At 34.3% G+C, this 24,671-nt stretch overlaps 1 long non-coding RNA gene across 1 annotated transcript; it reads right to left on the minus strand.

The window, feature by feature from the left end:
• Positions 1-19,825: 19,825 nt before the first annotated feature.
• Positions 19,826-21,989, minus strand: LOC138126332 (uncharacterized). The gene is made up of 2 exons (XR_011157765.1): positions 21,416-21,989; positions 19,826-21,358 (listed from the first exon to the last, which is right to left on the minus strand). It is a non-coding gene; the product is annotated as an uncharacterized lncRNA (long non-coding RNA).
• Between the last annotated feature and the right edge of the window lie 2,682 nt (positions 21,990-24,671).

Here is a 24,671-nt window from a genome sequence, read left to right on the forward strand (position 1 = left end):
AAACTCCGCGGATTTATAATGAAATTCCGGTACTACATCATTAATATGTATTGCCTTCGGTGGCCGCTGCGCTTTATCCATCCGACAGGTCAGAAGAATTTCCACGGCGGATCCAGGTGTAAATCCCGAGTTTCTTTCCGAAATCTGTAATTACAAGAAATTATGAAGCGGCTCTAATTGGCGGGTCGAGCTTTCGATGTTATTAAAAAAAGCGTTTGAAAAAATCACATCCGGAATAACGACGGGCATTAACACGGGGTCTAAATAGCAGTGAGCATATTTTATTTTTTATTGAAATTGGCTTTTCGTAGCAGGCAGAGTATAACAGGGCCGTTTGTCCGTCTCTAATTAAACTATATTGTATTGCGGTGTGGACTGTTAACAAGTAAATATGTTTAATATTCGCATCAAGCTAATCCGGAGTAGGCACGGAACTTGCTCCGGTTACGACCAATAATCTTGGCGTTCATTGTGAAACATTTCACTTTTAATGATGTGCTTCACCCTCGCGGAGCTAAAAATGTCACCTGGAATTCAAACTTTTTTAAATCGGTACAATCTCCTAACTCAGCTGACCAACTTTGAGCTCAGATCTAACTGAGTTTGCTAGTTTTGTAACCTACTTAAAAAGTTGATTTGAACATTTTAAACATCAGCCAACAAGTTAACAACAGTTTTGATTTACTTTGGTTTCACAGAAATGTTTATGAGAGAAAAATATCATTCTGATACAAGACTGATTTTTTTTAAATCTGATATGAATTTGTTCATATTAGCAATTTATAATTACATTTATTGATGCTTGACAGTGATACACCAAGCAAAGTATATCGCCAATAATACCAATAATACCATTACCAGTATTTACAACAGCTTGAAAATTAATAATATAGAAATAAAGGTGAAAAACGAAACAAAAATATGATAATATAACAAGAAAAATTATAATAAGTTTTTCTAATTTATTCATTCATGAATCATGATATATCGCGCGTTCAAATGAAATCCTGAGTCGGCGTTGGAAAAATTAAATCGTTTAAAACAGTGTAAAGTTTGAATTTCCCGGTTCCCGCCGTTTGACACGAATGACAGTTGTTTATGATGTTTAATCGGGACATAATTGAACATGTTTGTTTTCAGCAAACGGTGCTCTTAGATATTTAATCGAGAATACAAATCGTTACGTTATTCCATTTTTAATGTAAAAAATTGCAAAGAAAGATTTTTTGGTTCTAAATTTTAGGTTAGCTGTCAACATGCTTTATGCTTTAAAAAAGCACAACAATTGACGGTTTCCAACGCCTTCCCAGCCCAGGGTTTCATTTGAACGCGCGATATATTCTCTTATCAAATATAAATCCGTGATATAAATAATATTCGATGATATGACTCATAAAACCGGAGAAACACTTTCATCTGCAGCTTGGTTTAATTCGTAGATATTATCGATGATGTATATGTGAAAGAGACGAGTTGTACCCAATAAAAAGATAGTAGGTATACCAAATCAAATAAGAAGGAAAGAAAGCATATACGTAACAATTGGTTGATGCCTATGCTTGTACATTTGTTATTTAACAAAAGGCAATATTTCATCTTAGTGGTCATTTGAGGGAATAAAAGACAACAAATTTAAATTATTACGAGCAAAGGATTTGGCAGAGTTGTAGCAGTAATCCCTCTAATGAACATGCTAAAAGTCCGATAAGATTAATTTTGTGCGATAGTCGCCATCTTGGAAAATGTCCCACCGATTTTCAGTGTTCCGTTTATTAATTTTACATCGTTGCAAATAACAAATTTTATGTTGCGAGAACAATCTTAAACCGTAAGAAAAGCACGCTTTGACACTTGTAATAGAATGTATCCGTAGCTATACAAGATATTGAGACACGAGCGATTTAATACTCACAATTTACCGTGCGACCAAAAAAAAATATCTAGCAGCCTTGACTATCTTGATTCAGTTGGCAATGTTAGATTAAATATTGCTATTGTTAAATTATTAATGAAGCATATTTAAGTCCTCTAATCTTTCATAGTGAATCATGATTGCTACGGATTATTCGATTTTTTTTTATCACATGGTACTGATAGTAAGTGGAAAATACCAAATGCATGGCTACTAAATTCATAAGTGTTTGTATCGTGTACATAGTCAAATCACTGACCTTCATGTTAACTGAATCTATATTTGTATTCTCTCATTGTCTAACAGCAATTAAAAATTAGTTAATATCCTACTGTGTTGTTATTGAACAATAATGACACAGTTTTCTGATACATTGTTAAAGAAATAATCCCCTAGGGCATTATCCTCAAATAACAGGCTCTAGGGCGTTTTAAGGTCTTCGTTGCTTAGTTACGACCAAATTTTGACTGATTGGTATAAATTAATCAAATCATTGTCAATCCAAAAACACACGAAACTAGTCGGACATTAAGTTTACGCCCTCGGTCGGTGTACTCCCCTCGGGCCGGAGGCCCTCGGATTTCACTCTGCCGACCTCGCGCGTTATCAACCTTATAACACCCTTGATACCTTAATAACTAAAATAAAATTATAAAATATCGGGTATTCATTTAAATTTCCTGTCAAAGTTGGCGTTGAAGAGTCGATTGTGAAAGCACCACTCGTTAGTCTGCAGAATAAATATACAAACAACATATACAAACCACGCAAAAAGTGAGGTTAGATTTAAACAGCTGATCCGTGATATGTAATCAGTGGTGCGTTCACAATCGACTCATCAACGCCTACTTTGAGAAAAAACCTTAACCATTAGCGTTTGCGTTCGCGATTAAGTCGTATATTTGGAGAAAATTCCTTCTGTGTACTAATAGGTTTCAAGGTGGTATTGCAGGTACTCTATCCCCAGTAATTAGGTTTCAACAATTAACGGGGCATTTGCACTAGTTAGTGCTAATGTTTGCGAATCCAAATTTAGAACGTAATTGGTACTGCCCAGTGCAAACAATCCTACAATAATTAGATCTTCTGTTAATGAATGATTCGTTAACAAACTTTGACTAAGTGCCATAGATAACTGTTTCCTGCTAGTAGAAAAAAATCTATTATGTTTATACAGGCTGCCTTAGAAAAAAAAACGGCCCACGCTATAACTTTGCTATTGATGACCCAAACGAAAAAAATTATATAAGAAACGAAATGACTCTAAAAACACAGCAAACCTGAGTGCTGATATAATTTTTAAACCATCTATCCATTTATGGGCAATGGGCAACTTTTATTTTTCAAATGGTAACCTATAATTTTTTTATTGATTCTGTTATAGTTTTTTTTCTGATTATAATGGCATAAAAAAACTATACCCTTTGATAACAAAATTTACGAGAAAAAGAGGAAAATATGTTGCATCAAAATTAGATTTATATTTCACTGAATCATTATTTGTTTTTTATACCTTGACAACGAGATATATTAAATAGGCTATAATGCCCTAGGGCGTATAAATCATAATGGCCGCTAGGAAATTTATCAAAATCAAGTTCACAGTTTATAAATTTTTTAAATGTTCACAAATTCAAATGAAACATAAAACGTTGTATGCACCACGGGCATTACTCGATGTTTATGCTCTCGGGCAACTTAAAAACTCTTGGGCCTGGCGACCCTCGACCTTTTAAACTGGTTGCCCTCGAACATAAACATCTTCATAATGCCCTTGATACATAAATAACTATTTTTGCAAATCGTAATGAAAGTGGCACTTTTTTACACAAAAAATCATAGTGAAAGTAGTACTTTTTTGCATCATTTTATTCCATCTCCTTGGAGATGATTGTCAAAACATACCTATTTTTTTTTTGTAATTTTTCAAAAATCCTTTTAGACCAAATTTCTCAACTTACATCGATATACAAAAAAATAGTGTGTACAACACGTTATGAAAATCTCTTTTTTTTTATTTATTTGCTAGATCAAACTGCAAATTCATGAAAAAAAGTATGACTTTCATAACCACTTGTACAATAACTATTTCCGTTTACCCGATTTTTGTTGCATTAATTGTAACATTAAAATGCTATGACTAATCGAGTTTCATAAATGCATGGACAATAGACATCTTCCACCAGAATACCAATAGTGCAAATAACTTGTAGCAGAAAAGAAAAGAACGTTTAGTACTGTCAGTATCGGCTAGTCTTATTTATGGGTTTCTCATGTTAAATATTTCATTGTTATTCAGAAATGTACTTTGTCTTGGCCACCATTTTGGGACTGGATCTAAATCCCTGTATAATCTTTACTAACAATTTACTCTTTCTCTATTTCTTCTCTCTTTCATTCATAGCCATCCAGACGTACGACTGCCTTTTCTGGCGCTGACACCAGACTGTCTTCCATTCTATTTCCAAGTTACACTGTTAAAAGTAATGTTAAAGCGACCTTGCATGTAACTTCAACATTTAGTCGACGAGATGTTTATATATATTAGGTTTTTTATCATCCTTTTGTTCTTCTCCCACTAGCTTTATTTATTTTTCAACCAATTTTTCGATTTCACTTAATAATTAAGTAACTTATTAATTAAGTAACTTTTGTTTTCGGAGTCTATATCTGCCTGGCTGTATGAGGGAACATATGTATTAATTACAGTAGTCAACATGTTTTAACTTGAATTTGTTTCTTTGATGAAAGTATTTTTCTCTTAATGTTTCGACAACAATTATATTTTACATGAATTACCTTGAAGTAGTATATTTAAGATATGAATAAAAACACACTTTGCACTCACCAGTGGGAATTTAGCAGAGACTCTCGATTTATGGTTAGTAACAGAGTTTTTTAGGTTGAACTAAGAGATTTAGTTATTTTAGACATTTTTCAGTCCAGCAAGAGTATTAAACAATATGGTGTCACACTATAAATTTTAACTATACCAATCGTCGATTCATGTGGTGTAACAGACAGGATCTTAGGTTGGAAACAAGATCGAACATTTTTTAAATTCATTTACGTTGTTGCCAAGGAGTAAAAAAGTAGAAGTTAGGTTTCCGTTCTGGAAATGAGATACCATACTTGTATTCAGAAATAATATAACGAGATAAATGCCGCTCACGGGGCGCCTAAATAAGCGTGATATATGGGCAGCAATAACGCGCGAATGTAAGAAACAAGAAATCATGTTTAATATTGACGCCACTTATCAGAGAGAGCGGCCCCGTCTTTGCCGTTTCGGCCGGAGTTTGGCTGGATTTCAGTCGTCCATCACCGGTGGAAATCATCCGCCCGTCTGGAGCACGTTATATACGGCCTCGCCAGCCGTGTCTTATACCGGAGATTTCTTGGCTACGTTTAACGGCTGACGCAGGACCGGATTCAGAAAATCAACTCGCCTCACATGGCAACACAGATTCCCAGAAGCTGTGAAAAATTTTACTCCTAGCACCCGTAAGTCTAAATTTCGATCTTGTTAAAACTTAGGATATCTACAGGCTAACAGATTTGGTACAGGCAAAAAAAAAGTTTTTACCTAGAATATTTTTACCAGTGGCATGGCGGCGCAAAAACACATCGAATACAATTTTTAAAACAAAACATTATCGAATGTGGTTATTAATATTGTAATTTGTACTTCAAATTAATTTACTTCACCTGTCTACAATTTGTTTTAGAGTAGATGTTATCCCATGTGGAGTTTAATGTACCCATATATTTCAAAAAATGTATTTTCAAGAGCGTCTGTAAAAAAGAAAGAATTTGAAGTATGGCTTAACTTGAATAATCCAGCCTTGAACATAATTTTTATGTTGACACAGTTGCCGTTCCGTAAATACGGTGCAAAAACACTGTAATTTACTAATTCAATGTTGGGTTATCTTTTAAGCTTTGTCTGTGGTTATGTGTAATAACTAATAACGTAAAACTGCGCCACACGTTTGCGATGCTTTTGCCGCCAAATTATTGTTACATGTAATGATATATTTAACGCACGCGCTACTTTTTGTCGCAGTTTCCGCTTTTTCTAATGTATCTGGTGTTCATTTAAATTTTCCGGTCAAAGTTGGCGTTGAAGAATTGATTGTAAACACACCACTCATGTCAAGATAACCTTGAAATTTAGATTTTCTTGACGGTTTCAGGACACATTTTTTACACATTGATCTTTTTTGATCGAATATTTTTTTTTATATTTTTCCAACCCCTAATCTAACAATCGAAAGAGTGAGAGAAAATGCTTTTCTGCGATAAAAACTTTATAACGCCAATTTTCATAGTGACAATGTATTGATAAGTATAAGTGAATATACCCTTGACGACGTGGTGTAATCACTTCGCATATTCGGTGGGTCCAACAATTTGATTTTGTCATAGTAACAATTGTTTGATGCTTATTTATAAACGTCAGAAATAAAAAATGTCAATTTTAGTGCAAATTGATTAGTTATATAATCAAAATGTATACCACTCGAGCAAACGAAAATAATCATTATACTCGACGTATTTCTTAAAACACCAGGAGAGCTACACTCTCGTGATGTTTCGCAAAATACATCTCGTGACTCGTAAGTATAATCGATTATTTTCTATGCTCTTGTAATATTATACAGCCTGTCCCAGAACTCGCTCCCCAGAGAAAACTGACCAATGCCGACGAGAATCTAGAATCTAGATCTCAACATAGTTGTGTGACGTCTAAGATCCACCAACTCCAGGTGTTAATGTGAATAGAATCGGTTGCTAAGCATATATTATCTGTCAGAATGACATTTCTGTCAAACTGTCAACATCAACATGTTAGGTTAAGGCAGATGTCATTCACACTCGCCATCGATCATATGAATCTATTTTTATTTTTCTAAATAAAACAACCAATGGCGGTTCTGAAAACAACCTTGTTTATTCTAATGCATGTGAGCTTATCGTAAAAAACAGAAGAAAAGGTATAACACAAACCAAAAGGGATTATGAAACGCAAAAGAAATACAATCAGAGGAAGTACTCAAAGTGGCCACCACTCATAATCGTGCCAGTTGCAAAAACTCAGTTTAGAATTCGTAACCATTTCAGGAGTAATTGTGGCAAAAGTTTTCTGAACGCGACTCTTGAACTGATCTTCTGTAGCGATAGGGTTCCTGTATACAATATTTTTAACGTAGCCCAAAGAAAGAAAGCCATGAGGATAAATCGGGGGGCCGCGCAGACCAGCGTTGTGGACCACCACAACTCATCCACCGATGAGGATACTGTTGATTCAAAATTTCTCGACTTGTCGACTGAAGTGTGGTGGTGCGCCGTCGTCGTGAAAGCAGCCGTTAGCACAAAAAAGAAGTGGAATAAAATGAAATGAAATTGGGAAGTTCTGCGTTCAAAAATTCTCCGTTCAAAAATTCTGCGTGAATATCTCGTGGTTACCGTGCACGAATTTCAAAAGGTCCTACTTAAAGAGGGAAGTTAGCTGACACGTAAATTAATTTCTATTAAAAACATACCACACGATTTCCTAATAGACCAGTATAAAATCGTTGCTGAAATGCTCTTGAAAATAAATGTGGATTTTCTTCATTTCCACATTCTCCGTAAATTATTAATTAACATTTCCACCTAATCCGCTGCAGAATACATGATGAAAGAGCACGGTTGACCACGACGGCGGTACTTAAGCGATTTGAAGGGATTTGAATGAAATTTTGACACTGTTTCTCAAAAGTTTTATATCCGGCCAGTTTATTGAAAACGTAATAAAGTATGCAACCTAGCAACAATTACGAGAAATACACCTGAATGGCTTAAAACGCTTTGATTGGTCGAATTAAAATGTTCTTTTCTTGAATACCGTTCAAGCTAGAAAACATTTTCTTTGGGATTATTTATTTGTCTTTTATGAAGATTTCTCCTCTTTTCTTTGGGGAGCGAGTTCTGGGACACCTGTATATGATTATATAACTCATCATAAATTTAGCCAATAGCAATCGCAAATTTTGCATAGTTACAATGTATAAACAAGTGAATATATCCTTGACGAGGTGGTATTGGGTAATTCAAAATGATTGTGGATTAGTATAGTCGTTTTCAATGACATCCGTGCTGTCACTATGACAGTATGTTGGCATTACTTGCTGTTTCAGTTTAGTAATTTTGAATTTACTAATTTGGCAATTTAGCTTAACGCGGCAAATTGCCAAATTCAAATTATTTTCTATAATTTCAAACAAATCAAAGAAAATATGTAGTTTGATTTGGATTCCGAGGATGACCTAGTTTAACCATGTTTTACACCATGTTGAAGACTGTCGTTGAAAACGACTATATGGCAATTAATGTCCATTCAAAAATCAAAAAACCACCAACGTCGCATTTTCCTCGATAATTACTATCGGCAACGTAAAATTTGGTAAGAATTGTAATTTTGAGGTTAAGTGTTTATAAAATGTCTTGTTTTTCTGGGCATGTTTAAGTAAAAATAATAAGAATCAATAGATAAATGAAACGTGCTGCTAATAAAACAATATGAACGAAATTCAAAGCAATTGAATTTTATTTTGAATCAAATAAATATCATAATTTATAGTTACTAACATAGTATGAAAAAATGTCTACCTAGGGTTTTCTAAATTTTACCAACCTAAAGCAACAAGTAGTGGTTTTTTGATTTTTGAATGGACTTTATGTACGAAAATTTATGTGAGAACTGTGAGGGTAGAATAGAGTTGACATTTCTTTGACAGTTCATAGCCGCGCAATTTTGAAAACTGTCAAATCAATGTGCAATGGTATAAAAAAAATCAAATTTCAAATTCGTGCTTGAATAGATGCCTTCTGCAACTTATATTTTAATATACTATGTATATTCTGTAGTATAAAGTAAACTGAAATTGATTTATAAAATACGAATCTAATATTTTGCCAAATTTCACTTAAAAATTTCAGATAAAAAGCTTATTAACACGATCCAAAGTTTTTATCATGTAAATCCCTATGACCAGCGTTAAAAAAAAGGCACCGTATAATCGTAACGAATACCACTCGAGCAAACGTCTTTACTCGACGTATTTCTTAAAACACCACTCGAACTAACGCTCTCGTAGTGTTTCGCAAAATACGTCTCGTGACTCGGAAGTATAATTAATCATTTTTTTTATGGTCCTGTGATATTAAAACTGAGTATTTTATTCGGTTAATTTTTATTTTAATTGGTGGTTAAATTTATTACGTGGACTTCCATAACACCCGGTATAGAATAAATGGAATGAGGAAATATTATAAATTGAACGAAAAGAAAAGCTTCAATCAAAGGATTCTAACTAATAGTAAGTTGAAAACTATTGTAGCGACTTTTGGCTTGTCTATCTTGCATTGCTGCTTTTTGCTGTTCTAAATCTTCCTTTATAGTAGAAGTTTGGTGAAAAGAGTATTTAAATGAGTGAAACCGCGTTCTAGACAACGTTTGTGTTCGAAGGACGTGCTTTTTAAAGTTTCCACATGTTCCCGAGGAACATAGAGTCTTATAAATGCCCATGGAGGATTGAGTATGGAGTCTACTTTTAAATGAAAATGTGAGCTATAAGATTTTCTTGAATATTGTTTTTGTAATAACTGTGTAATTCTTTTGCTTATCACATTGTGGATGTGGATGTAAAGAAGGAACCGAGACTGAATGAACTCTAAATTTTATTTTTTATGGAGATATTTTTTCATACACTAAAGAATAAATCTTCACAAAATGTGGGACTGCTTAGTCAACAATATCAAAAATTTTAGAAATATTTTATAATAAAGAAATTTGTTTACAATTAATTACGAGGGTAGCGCCAGAATTACCCGGTCTGACTATCAAGGAGGCAAAATAAAGTAACAATTATTTTTTGATGTGGCAAGCACCAAGGTACCAACTCTTCAACAAGGGCAATGTTGTCATCCATTATCATCTCTACTGGTCGACCAGATACATTATCTTCAAGAGACTCTTGTCCCATACGAAAGCGCTTTGCGGATTCTTTTACTACAAAATAGGAAGGAGTACTTCCACCGTACACGCCATCCAACCTTTGCTAGATAATTTGGGGAGTAAACCTTTCCTTTACGAAGAATTTTATCACAGCTCGATACTCACGATAGTTTGAGTCACTTGCGACATTTTACTGGATAGGTGGTGTTTAAGATACCTTCAATTAAAAACAGTTTGACGTAAAATGTCAATTTTTTTGTAAAGCTTGCTAAGACAAGTATCTGCTAAAAGTCCAAAGTTTATCCTGTTAGAGAATCTGGATGTATGTCAGGTCGGGAATTTTTGACGCCATCCTTGTATATCTGAAACATAACATTATTATAAATATTTTTACATTTCCATCTTTTAACTAAAATTTAACTACTAATTTAACTAAAGTATCGCCAAGTTCAGTTACCCTTAAAGGAATTACTAGTTAGTGTGATAATTTAAGTTTATTATCGTAATTATTGTAAATTAGTAAATTATATCATGCCGTTAATTGTGGTAACGCCATTTACAGAAATTATAACAAATAAGTTAAGTAGTATACTAAGGACAACGTAACATTTTATGTGCCCCGCCCATTACATTTTCTTAGTTACCAATCAAATAGGTTGTTAAGACGATCTGATTTACACAGAAAAAAAATCTGACATTCGAATTGTCTTAATGACATTTTATTTTTTAAAAACTAAAACAATACTTGTGTACTTGACAGCAAAATTCTAACCTTAACTTTTTTACGTGGCAGATGTGATGAAAAATTATACAGATTGAATCTGGCTTTGATTCTCATTGGTTAATTTATGTGGGCGGAGCAGATAAAAAGTTATAACGGCAATACTATAGTTGGTCCGGTTGGTCGTACTTTGAATAAGCAATAACATTTTTTAACATTATTTGATTGTTGATTTTTCGGAACAGTTATGTTCTGAATAAGATATGCAAAATCCTGTTTGTATGAAGTAGACTTTTAGGGAGTCGATATGGTCAACCCGCCGCGGGCCACCGGACCCCGTCCTGGGAGAGTTCCATTTTACTGACTTCGGCCCGAAATGATCATAATCCATCCCTGTGGCATCGAAGGCGTGGGTCTTACTGATACCAAGCGATATGTCTAACCGACATGAAGTATGGCTGACAAGCGGCCGTTCTTAATGACACTGTCAAAGGTTTGCTTGATTTGTGACGCCAGGTTTCGATTAAAGGCATCAGTTTCAGACCTCAGCGGAAAATATGGCAGTGCGCCATCACCGCCTCTTCCTCCATTGGCAAGCTAATGGCGCCGAACCGGTGACGGATGGCCGTCTTGTCGATGATACACCCTCTCCAGAAATGAGATATAGTGACGTCTAATATATACGAAACCGTTCCAGAAATTTATCGGTTTCTTAAAGCACATCTACAGCGTGTACGCGGAATGAACATCCGGAAACGGTGTCGCCATGTTGTCTCCTCAAAACAACAATTTATTGGGACAATGTATACCGCTTAAATGTTGCTTCAGGCTACGTTGACTTAGTCACCGACATTGAAGGCCTAGAATTAAAAAAAACAAAACAAAAAAAAAGTGTGTGTCCACTAGATGAATTGTTGAAGCCATAAACTCGTAATTGAGAATTACCTACTAAATCCTATCTGTGAACTTACAATATTTGTCATGTCTTTATCGTTTTTGTATATGAAAATTTAGAAGTGACAAGTGAGGCACAGTTGATTGCTTCTCGCTCTCTCCGCTAAACTCGACTCCCGAGAGATTTTAGCTTGCTGCGAACGATTTTAGCGTGATGCGAACGATTTTGGCGTGATGCGAACGATTTTAGCGTGTCGCATGAAACTAATGCACTACTCGGGAATAAAATGTATGTGGTGCGCCTAAACAAGTTTTCACTTCAAAAATGCAGGCGGTCGTCTGGCCTTGTCAGTAAATTTAATAGCGTTTAATTTTTTTACAGGCTCAGTACGAAGAAATTGTGAAATTTTTGTATCTAAATTCTTTTAAAATGTCTGCGTAATGAAAGTGACGTAAAGCAATTGTTATAATTTTTTAGACGTTTGCGTAAAGGTCGCAGGAATTTCCTGTGGGGCAATTTGTAAATAAAGAGGCTTATATTCGCCGGACAGGACGGCCTCGCAACATCATATTTATGTAGTAATTAGAAGAACGCGTTGTTAGCAACGCTGTCGGACGGTGTTGGGCGTCGGTCTGTTTCAGGAATAAACGACGCCGTGAAATAATTCCCGAGCAATTCCGTTTGGTTGTAGTGGCCGCGAACGGTGGTAGCCGTTACCCGTTGGACCATTCGTAACAATTTAGACCAGCTGGCACATGATATTACGGGACATCACATATTTATGGGCGAACTGGGCACGAAGACCTCCTCTACGGCCCTTCTTCACCTTCCCTCGACTCCCCGGACTTTCGACTCCGGTCAAGTAAGTAATTACCGGAGACCGGACGACGAAACCAACGCGACACGGTTGCAATTTTTGTTCCCTGTTTACTTTATAGATTAGTAAAAGGCGTAATTCTCGTTTTAGGTTCACGATTGCTTCAAGCCAAATTAATTACATTATTCTTATCTATATACGTGTACAATTCCGATATCGAGGACGTTGATTAAACCGTGATAAAAAAGTAACAAATCTTAAATAATTCTTAAAAAGGAGAAATAAAAACAAACTTTTTATTATAAATGTAATCTCACTTCGTTTCGGCAGCCAAACTAGAGGACTGTGACCTTGGAAACATCTGGGCGAAGGCGGAGGGATAAACCAGTGAAAAATCTGTAAGTGAAATTCAAATACATACAAATACACGAGAGAGAGAAACGAAACTAACGTAATGAATGATGATGTTTTCTGGTCGGTTTGCAGCGCCTACTCGAGACCGATACACGTCGTTTGCACAAATATGACTCATAGCCCATGAGAAAATCCAAGACCTCTACCAGTCGCAGCACAATCATACAACTTCAGTTTTGGTATGCAGTTTAAAATATTTAAATGTTGAAGATGCAACTGCATACTATACCTAATGTTAAATTCGGCCTAAACACCGTGTCACTAGTTGCAATTAGGCACTGAAAACTTGAAAGAATTTACAGTCTTTCCCGCTTCCATCTAAACGTTATTGGTATTTGAAACAGCAGCTTGAAAAACTTAAATTTAATCGAAAGAGCTCCATAACAATTAGAGGAATCTCCTCGCAATCCAAATTATCCCGTCTTGTCGTTTTTTCGGGGGGTCTCTTCCCTCAAATGAAACAATTTACCCTCGCAGTCAGTAGCACTTTTATTTGTCCGACATAGCCGTTTCCGGCTGTTCTATACCGTAACAGTCATGGAAACATTCAAATAAGCATGACATTTTAGCAAGGTTGACAATAGTGATGGTGATGGCGTAGCTGGGGTGCCGTTGAATCGAGCCGGAGGTGGAGGAGTTGAAGTAAGACATGCAGAGCTTAGGAATGACCTCAATTGAGAGAGGCGTCGATGTCACGTCCCGGTTTGAAGCTGAGTCCCGAGGGAGTGCGTACAACACGGGCCCCTGCTGCGAGATAAAGGACAACGAATGTTACCAGAAGAGTTATGTCCGTCGAAGCGATTTTGCATAAAAATATGCACACATGAAGTTAGCATTGACGGCCGTAAATGAAGAAAACGATTTTTTCTGATATTTTTCAATCTATCGACTTATTTTTTGGAATATTTTGGGTCTCGACTTTTTAAAAGAGTGTTATTAGAGCTTGAATCGTTGTTGCTGTTAATTGCGAGGGAGTGTGAAGTGGATTGCATGTCGAACGCAAGATGTCGCCATAACATCAGTTAGGGTCAAACTGGTAAATGATTATTATTGTGGAGGAAAATACATTCGGTACAAAGTGGCGAACGATAAAACTTTATGTATATTACATGTAGTCGGACGGAACGACGCAATGTGACGGTGTGGCCATTTCCACATGTTTATGTCGTATCAGAATAGCGCTGTACAGCACTAAACTAGCTCTTAATTAACCTGCAGCCTGGAGCTACGACATGCTAAAGCGGATCTGGACTGACTTAACTGATGAATTAAGGCCGATCTAGTTAAAATGTAGTGGGATTTCCGCGAAAAATAACTATTACGCGGCGCTTTTCGCAAATTAAAAATTTAACCTCTGGACACTTTCCAACATGTGCATCGCTCCATGGTCTGGCTACACCAGAAACTGTTATTTGTTACTTCATGCATATTTTAATATGCTTTGATAGGTTTGCACAAGGCGACGAGTATTTGTTTCAGGAATCCTTGTTATAAATTTTTTGAGGAATGCAATATTCATCACAAACATTTATCACTCCAAGAAGGAGAAAAATAGTTAAGAAGGTTCAATACTTTATTGAAATACATATTTATGTAGATATAGTTAAAAATGCAGAGGAAAATTCATGTACAGGGTTATTCACGAGAGACTTCCGATGAAAATTTCGTTGTATGCAACCCAAAATACAAGAAACCCCTAGAACTTGATATTTTGTTTAATTCGAAATAAGTTGGCAATCCAAGTAGCTTGGCGAATAAAATTAATCATGACACTTTCTCTTTATTGAGGTTATGAGCAAAAGTTAATATAAATGTGAAAAGTGACATGACAGACACTAAGGGCTAGCAATCGTTCATTTAAGTATTACTTTTTAGAAATTTGAGAAGCTAGAAACCATTGGTAGTTGGAGTTTCGGTTGCATATAACGAAATTTTCATCGGAAGTCTCTCGTGACTAACCCTGTATAACATGGTCCTTTTTCAACGATTTTAATTGACTGAAATAGGGTAGTAAGAGGATATCACACCAATAATATAAAACAAAAGAACTTATCATCTTATTTTCGTCCGTTTCTAAAAAAATAATGACGACATTTCTCAAATTTCACGGACTCTTTGAATCTGCAGTTCAGTTTCACGTCCACTCATGAAATTGATGAAATCATACCACTTATTACATTATACTTAGTTGAAAATACGAATAGTTAGGTATAAGTAGAAACTCCCCGTGACTTAGACAAAGACGTATTTGGAAGATGTTGCGTTGTCATGATGATGTTTAAGTGAGTGACATCCACAGGTGGTGTAACAGTAAAATATAATTTTAATTTTTTCAGTTTAAATAAAAAACAAAATCAGATTGTTGTACTTAATTTAATGATTACTATGTGTGGTACATCATTATTTGTTTTATAAGGTGTGGCGGTTATCAAATTGCATGCAATAAACTGGTTACCGCAAAATTGTAAATGGTGGATGCGCCGGGATGATAATTAAATATTAAATTTGATAAAGTGTTTCATGAGCATTATATGTTATACAAGTGAAAATATTCATAAGCTAGTGTAATATGGAAATGTATTAAGGGGTGAACTGAAAGGAAAAAATGTGAAGAGTTATCAAAATAACATTTGTTGAGTTTAAAGAATGAGGAATAATCTATTCTTCTCATACTAGACGTTACTGAGATTTCTTCTTCATTTGCGTATTTTGCTTGTCATAGTCCTTGTATTCTAAATACGTTAAATTATCATATTCAATTTGATTTTTAATTAATAACATAATTACATAAACATTTTTGTTTTATAATACAAAAATTTCCGATAATATTGCAGAATCTGGAAAAGTGCCCCGAATGCTTGCAGCGTTTCCACGTTGAATGGCAAGGGAAATCCTCTCGAAAAGGAATTTCTTTTGATTTTTTGGAAGACTAGAGATATTTTCATATTTGATGGCGGAAACAAAAGACTGAGAAATATCACAAATTTGTATTGTCAGTGTCAAATTTCTCAAAGACGTTCGTGATTTCGACAGAAATGCAGCAAATTGGCAATAAGAAAGTTATTCATCGTCGAACTAGAGACAAAATTTGTAATGCGTTTGATTATATGAGAATAACTTTTACTTTTGAACCACTGACAAAAATTGGTTTCCTTAGAATTTATTTTTTGAATCTATTTAGCAAAAATTTAAATTTACCTAGACATTCCTTTTTACGGCGTTTATGAGAAATTTGACACTGACAATACATTTTTGTGATATTTCTCAGTCTTTTGTTTCCGCCACCAAATATGAAAATACCTCTACTACCGTATGTTTCAAAAAATGTCTGGTCAAGTAGGTCATGAAAAACAAAAGCATTAAAAACGTCATTCATCACCATAATAATTTTGTTCGCAAAATTTTATTTATGAAAATGGATTTCACTCCTGAACAAAAGATATTCATGCATGATTGAATCTTATTTTCGCAATGGTCACACATTTCGAAAAAGTGGCAGTGTTCAGCGGAAGCCTCGAATTGGTCGACCTAAGGTTCATACTGAGGAAAATACTGGGACCGTCCAACGTCAAATGGAAGACGAATCCCAATTTTCTCTCAAGCAACTGTCGCAGCAGACTGAGTTATCAGTGTTAATTTGTCAAAGAATTCCACGATGATGGCTCAGGGGTATTTTCAACAAAACGGGGTTACAGCACGGGAGACTCTTCGTTAATCGTGATTTCTAGCCTACAAGAACGCCGCATGATTATTACCTGTTTCGTCATTCAAAACTCTTTTCAAGGAACCTGTCCACACAATTGATTATTTGAAAAGCAGAATTAAGGAAGAATGCGAGCGAGTAACGCCTTAGACATTGGTGCGTATTTCTGAGAACATGAATAGGCGTCTTACAATGTGCATCGAAGCTCAAAACTATCATTTTTAACACTTGCTCTAGAGTAATTAGAAACACTTTATTGTTGTTTATTTATTGTTATTTCTTGTTTATACATATTGCCCGGATTAATTTGTTTTTGTTGATCTGGGTACATTACATAACCTAACTTTAACGTGTTACGTATACGACGAAGACCGTTCGCATTCTTGTAGAATCGTAGAAAACAAACCGTTCTCAAGCTTTTCCTGACATTTGGCACGTTCCTTTTACCATCTCAGTATCTTAGTATTGGTTAGTATCTTACTTCGTCCCTCACCCCTGCCAAGTAAGCTGTTCTGCTTGCTTGAATTAACTCAGCCGGCGGAGTTCGGAGGTGAGGTTATGTGTACCGCCGTACTCTGGCCGTACGTATGTCAACGTATGTCAGATTTTTTCCTTGAACAACTTAGGTTAGAAAACTTGGTTGCTTGTAAATGGAAAATGCTAATTGTCATTTTATGACAGTCGTTCAAAACAATTCTAGTTATAATCAATCACATTTACGCCTGAATTATTCAAGTTACGCCATACGTTTTTAATGCTTTTGTTTTTAATAGCTTACTTCATCAGAAATTTTTTGAAATATTAGTAGTTTATTTAACGAGTTCGTGTGTAATTTGGGCTTTTTTTGGTATGAGTGGGCCCGTTTAAAACTCGAGTGAAACGAGAGTTTTAAAGGTCCACGAGTGCCAAAAAATGTCCAAATTACACAAGAACAAGTTGAATACAACGTTTTTTTGTTCGACGAGCGCCCCAAAGGCTCCAAATCGCTGAAAATATTTAAAATTAGCTTGACGTTTCGTTTTGACAAGTTGTCAAATTTATCAAAATCCGTTCACACAGGAGAAAATTCTCAAATTCTGACAGTGTCGAACAAAAAACGGTATTTCCTAATACTAACTAGTCTTCGATATATGTCGAACAATTGGAATTTGCTGAAACAAACGAGATTATATCTGCAGTGAACGTCTAAAGTTTGAAATCATTTTCTACTAAGCTTTTCGAAAAGATTTCGAGCGGGTCATTTTTATTTCTTTAAAAGAAACATTTTCCAATTATTTCAATTTTTCGTTCCTTCGTGTTTTCTTACAATAACGTTATCCGCAAATTTTTAAACGGCAACCGCTATTATTTTTGCAGATCTGGATGGTGATGGATATGAGTTTTGGATTGATGGGTTCCAAATTTCCACAAAAATAAATTCTTATATGTAAAAAATAACTAATAAAAGAACACTAAGTGCTTATTCACAATGGACATAAGACATAGGAAATACATAAGAGATACCTAAGAATAATTTGTAAATTTGGGCAATTGGAAAATAACTTATGTGTCCATATAACTCGAGTATGATTCTTCATGCCTTTTTGTACACAACAATAATGTTCACTGAGGTCACTTCTCATAAGTTACGTAAAAATTAATAGTACTTATAATATCCACTGCATGTATCATGAATTTCTAATGCCTTATGTTAAGCTTATGTCCATTGTGAATAAGCACTTAGTCTTGGAATTTGTAGTACTCTTTCTAACAAAATTAAGTATAACGTTTAAGTTACATGAAATATGAAATATATCAGAGGAAGACAGAGCTTTCATGAGTGTAATTTTTTTGTGTTACATTTAGTTTTGTGTTACATTAACTTTATCTAGAGCCAATTATTTTTCCTTCAATGTGTGGCGTAGCCTTGAATCTTTAAACTACAAATTAATGGTGTTGATTTTTCGAATGTTTTGATAATTTGTTCTTCTCTTCTTTTCTCTTTATAAAAAAACTCAAAAGCTTAAAAAATTATTTACATATTAACTAAATAGAGATCAAGACACCAATAAACCAAAAATTGATTTATTTTTGTTTATTACAATTAATGAATCTGCATGTATTGCTCTAACTGCCTGACAATGTGGTGTGGAAGATGAGTCCATAAAATTATTAAAGTTACAAAGAAGATTTAATTATAATAAATGTAGTGTGGTTTTTTATGACTTGGATTGTTGGGATAATTTTTTCAGATGGATCTTTTTATCAGCATAATTATAATTTCGGGTTTAAGCAAGATCTAGCAGATTCCTTAAATTATCCCCTTCTTGAATTCCTGTTCGGCATATTATTCCAACAAGACGGAGGTATGTCTTACGATGCGCGAATGAACATTACTTGTGTACAAGAACAATTCGGTAAAAATTGGATTGGCACATGGGGACCAATCCAGTGGCCAGTTCGTTTTCCAAATCTGGTCTCCTCTGGATTTCTTCCTTAGGGGATATATCTAAGATAAAATACTTCTTGCTCAGACAGCACAGTAATCTTGAGGTAACGAATTATTATTACTACTTGCAATGAAATAGACCAAACTCACCGTTATTATTAGTTGCAAGAAGATGTGAACTCTTCATCGACCACACGGACATTCAGTTGTACCTAAATAGCATTTGCAATTTTAGAGAGGAGAAGCCGTTTCTGTTGTAACTTTTACAGTATAGTTTTTCTAGTAAACGTTTCCAACACATGGAGTGAAATTCGTAAATTTGAATACACATGCGTTTGGCGTGTTTATATGCAGGCGCAGATAACGAGCGGAGCGCGCTTGGTTTAAAATACCTAGTTTATTGATGACAATTCAATAATTACATGATGCTTTAATATTTTAGATATGACATCAGAGCCTAACCGCTTTATCAACTGATCACGAACTTTATGGGGTAATTATGGTGCGGGCTCTACGGCTCTATGCACCCTGCGCTCTGAAATCACAATAATTTGTTGTGCATTTAACAAATTTATTTGTATAGATGCAAATAGGCTGGTGATACATTTTTTTAAAGCGAAATCAGTGAAATTTACAACATTTTTAAATGATTCTTCTAATGTATTTGGAACAAAAAAATTAAATTAATTAATAATTAAAAACTGTTGCAGTAAACAAATAAAATTAACTGTTTATAAAAATTCTCGGCACAGCTTAGCAGTACTATTGCGGGCAAAAAAAGTGGGACATCAACGTCATTGTCTTGACTTTTAATGTGAAATAACCCTTACCTGATTCTAACCCTACTTTGAATTGATTGACGTTGTCATTAATAGAGAGCGGATTTATATGCACAAAAAAATAAAAATTAAGCGCTTAAATAAGCATAACATACTGAATAAAAAAGTTTTATTTTAAACAAAAAAGCATTAAAAAGCATAAAAACAAGATAATAAAACACAATTCCTAAAAATGAAAATATAACATTTTTGTATTGCTTATACAACAAAAAACAACTCCTTATGGTTAGAAAACACTACTTGAACTTCAATCTTCTTCTTTGAAACAATGAATGATAAGGAGTTGTTCTAAATGATTAATTGTAAGATTTCTTCGTCGATCATTCAATATATTTTTAAAGTTGGAGAAACTGCGCTCCACATCTACACTTGTAGTTGGCGCAAATTTGAATTTGGGGATAATTGTAGAATCGATGTTTAAGTTTTCCACATATTCGCCTTGTAAAACTCGCGCTATGTCACACAAAATACCAAAACCTGTGTTTTTGTTTAAAACATTGTCGAGTTTCTCAGATACGACACGCCCAACTGCTCCTCTCACAGAGTTAGTTTCTTCTTTAAATTTTTGAACCATATTCACTGAGTCAACCAATGGAACACCTTGTTTTTCTAGTTTTGTTATAGTCTCACATACAAATTCATAATTACTTTTTAGAAAAGCTAAATTCTGTCGCAACTCTTTATTTTTGAAAATATCTATGCAGTTTCTTATTGACTGCGACGGAGCGTCGACAAATTCGGTAACTACTTCTTCAAATTGATTAATATATTGACTATAATAAAATGCGGCCTCTAACCAAGTTCCCCATCTGGTCAAAATTGGTTCTGGTGGTAAAGGTATGGTTGGAAATGTTTCCTTAAAATATTGCACTCTTAGTGGGGCTTTAACAAAAATTTTTTTACCATTTGAAATTAACTTATTTACCACAGGAAATTCTAATCGTATAGTTTCAGCTATTCTGTTTAGTCCGTGCGCAACACATGTACAGTGAATTAATTTTTCGTAAAATATTTTTAAGTTTGTTCCAGCTTTAATCATGTATGCAGCGGCATCCGAAATCATTAGCAAAATTTTGTCCGTTGGTACGGCATTTGGAAGAAAAAAAGACGTAAGACTTTCATTAACAAATCTGGTAATCGAATTACTGTTTGTTTTGGACAATTCTTTGCAACTGACAACATATCCTTTAGTAGGAATATCTTCCTTTAAAATACCGAGAATTAAACTTGCCACGTACCTTCCACAACTGTCTGTTGTTTCATCGACTGCAAACCACATGTAGTTACTTCCGATGCGTTGTTTAATTTTGTTACACACTTCTCGAAATACTGGCTCTAAATAATTTTTACGAAGAGTGCTCTCAGCCGGAACGTGTCTATTGCAATGGGTTTGTAGAAACTGTTGAAATGGGCCTTTATCTAACTTTTTGAATGGTATATTGGACTGAACCATCATCCTACATAAGTCGAAGTTAAACTGAAATTGTTCGTTTTGCCGTGATGTGCTTGCAACAGATTCTTGTAGAGTTTGTTGTTTAAATTTTGAAATCTCGAATTTTTTTCTTCGTTCAACATGAGTGTTGCTTTTCATATGTTGAATAACATTATATTTTTTTTCGCTTTGAATCTAAAATAATATTTTCTGAATACTAGAGAATTAGGTAACTACACAAAAAATACTTACGGTTTTAACGCAAACTCGACAAAATATTTTATTATTTTCAATTATAAATTCTGGAAAATTTTTTATCCACTCATCAGGCGTAGATTTTGGTTTTGGCATTTTTGAATTAAATTTTAAATGAAATGAAACAATGACCTGCACTCTAAGAAGGAATACGAGGGAATCGGTAAATATGGAGCAAATAATTCGCCTAGTGTTATCGTGTTAAACCGGTTTTTCGCAACAACAAAGTGAGAGATGAGTTCCTATAAACCTGGCTGCCACCACATTTCATCAACGACAAACGAGAAATTAATTTTTTTCATTTCTTGCGGCAACGGAATGTTTTCCGTGTTAAAACAATAAAAATTCTAATAAGTAAAGAATGAAAAAATACCTATAAATAAGGAAAAAGGCAGTAAATAAGCATATACATTTTAATATGCATAAAACTGCAAAAAAAGCAAAAAAAGCATAACAAAATAGGGCTCAAATGACTCAAAATTTTAAGTCTGTTACACATCTCAAAAAGTATTGAGCTACTTATAACCCCCACAAAAAGCATAAAAACTAGAAATCCGCTCTCTAGTCATTAAGTATTGTAGGTTGTAGGGAATGATTGTAAGTAAGCACGTAGTGAATATTTATTTAATGCAAAGTTCCAATCAAACTCTACCTTTATCAAAAGAAGAAGGCATTTCGAAAAGGAAAATAGGAGTATAAAATACATTTTTAAACTGTCAGCTGGAATAGTGTCAAAAAAATGACAATAAAGCTTGAACTACATCGAATTTTTCAAAACTGACAGAAATTTGATGTCCCACTTTTTTTGCCCGCAATAGTATGTTGTTAAAGTAGTCATTAAAATATCAGGTAAAAGTATTTAAAAATCTTCTTTTTGTAGAAGATATGGACCTATGTTACACTAAAAATGTGACAACATTTAAAAATATTCTATGTGTCCCAATAGTCTGCAAATTTTTCATTTTTGTTGTATCCATGAATATAAGAAAGAAAAATGAAATCCATGTTGCCATGTGTTTTTTGAGGTAAAACCGACATGAAATCACATTTTGGAAATGCTGGAAATAATGAAGAAAATAATCGCAAACCTGATCACAATAATTCAGAATTATTATACCACTGGCTAGTAAGAAGCAAATAGTCAAAATCTTTTTTAATATTTAAAATAAACGAGATCAAAACTGCATCTTTTGAGCCCCCATATCTTCAAATCTAAAACATATAGAATTTTTTTATTATTTTTCTCATAATTTTCTAACTGAGTTGTTCCGCGAATTTTGAAGCACGCAGTATAACATACATATTTAATTCATTTCATATGATTAATCTATCTAAGGATTCAACGGTGTTACGTTGATGATCCACTTTAGTTTCTTTGTACCGGGATATCAAAAATTATCTTGGTCAAAGGTGGTTATGTATTGGAAAACGTCCGTCTCAACTTATTTAATGTGACGATTTCGGTACGAACGATTAGCCTACCAGCACCTTTTTTATCAGTCACAGAGTCAGTTTCGTAAAACACACCAACACAATTTGCAAGGCATGCACAAAAATCCGTCGGCATTACTGCAAAGTGTGGGAAGTCCTCTCGAAAATTGATTTTGACATTCAAAAAATGATTTGACACAAAGCTTCGACAATTATTTGAAAATCCATGACCACATTTGACCAAGATAATTTTTGATATCCCGGTACATTTTGTAGTGTGTTTTTTTTGTAGTCTTTATTGTTACTGTAACACATTATACTTTTACCTCCAAGTGACTTAAAAGTACCACTTTACTCCTCCTCTTGAGGAATAAAGCTTTATTTATGTTTCTTATTATATCTATGTTATGATTATTCTTTAAATACAATATAAAGTGTTTAGAAAAAATTTCGATTTTACCATTTATAATTTCAGCAACAGGAATAGTACCGCAATCTCTTTTTAAAAATTTAAAAATTTTGGACTTACAGAATACATTGGTGGTTGAAATTCAAAAATGTATATTATTATACTCATGTCATATCGTGAGGAAATTCCTTAACATTGACACAGAACATAAAACACAAAAAAGTCAAAATGTGGAGGCGAGACGCCGGTAATTATGTTGATAAGCACTGCACTATTACTTGATAGTATTATCCGTAATAGTGTATGTACTCCGGCAAAATTGCCATGCCGCGGGGTGGAGGTGGGATACGAAAATGACTCAAAAGTGTTCACAATTTTGTCTACATTGGCAGAGGTCTACCTGAACTATTCTAATAATATTACTTTTTAGAATCTGTGTCTCTAATAGGTCTATTGTTGTATTGTTGTTCGTGTTTTTAATTTGCAGTCTGACGAGTGGTGCTTTCGCAATAGAGTCTTCAGCGCCAAATTTGACGGGAAATTTAGATGAACACCTGATATATTCCTGTAAATGTACTAGATCTTATCAAAGATATTTCTTCTAAAACATTATGAACAGTAGAATTGTAGAAAGAGCCAATTCTAGCCGTTTGTATTTTTTTTGCCTGATAGAAAATACTGTACAGGTAAAACAGTCATGCATAGGTTCTCTATAAAATTAAATTTATCAAATATTTATGTAAATGAGACTAATAAAAGCAGATTTTTTTTGAAAGCGACTCATTGATGAGACAGACGGTGATTAGTGACAGTGAAAAGTGATCTACCTGTTTCATGTGATATGAGTAATAAGAATAAGTCACCAATGTGATCTTCTAATTTTTTAAATTCTTCTCAATGCATTTTTTAAATTTATTTCCTGATATTTAAAATTAAAAGTCAATTAATTCATTTTGCTGGAGCTACGCAATTGAAAATAAAATTTAGATAAACAAAATTCCATCTTTTTGCTGTGGGTTTAAATTTATTGCTACTAAATAAAGTATAATTTTTGTTTGATCTAAATAAAAACAAAAACGTGTTGCCCCCAAGGTGACTCTTCAAAATTGTTTAAAAGATATTTTCATCGTCTTACGCACTTACATTTGTAGATTGTCTAATGCTGAGGCTCGAGGTAGAGTGCCATAAAGCACTCCACAAACAGTAGATTGATTTCGGTGGGAATTTTCGCATAGGATTAAATGTAAAGGGGTGACGGTGTAAACCACAATACGATCACATTATTATTAGTGTTTGGAATTTAGTTCCAGCAAATTTGTCTTAGTAATTAAGTTAGTTTTGTAGGTATATAGGAGTATACTGAGCCTGTTTATTTATTTAGTTGTTTGTTAATTTCCACTTTATGGACCAACA

Source organism: Tenebrio molitor, chromosome 3 (assembly GCF_963966145.1).
Source record: "Tenebrio molitor chromosome 3, icTenMoli1.1, whole genome shotgun sequence".
NCBI classification, from domain to species: Eukaryota; Metazoa; Arthropoda; class Insecta; order Coleoptera; family Tenebrionidae; genus Tenebrio; species Tenebrio molitor.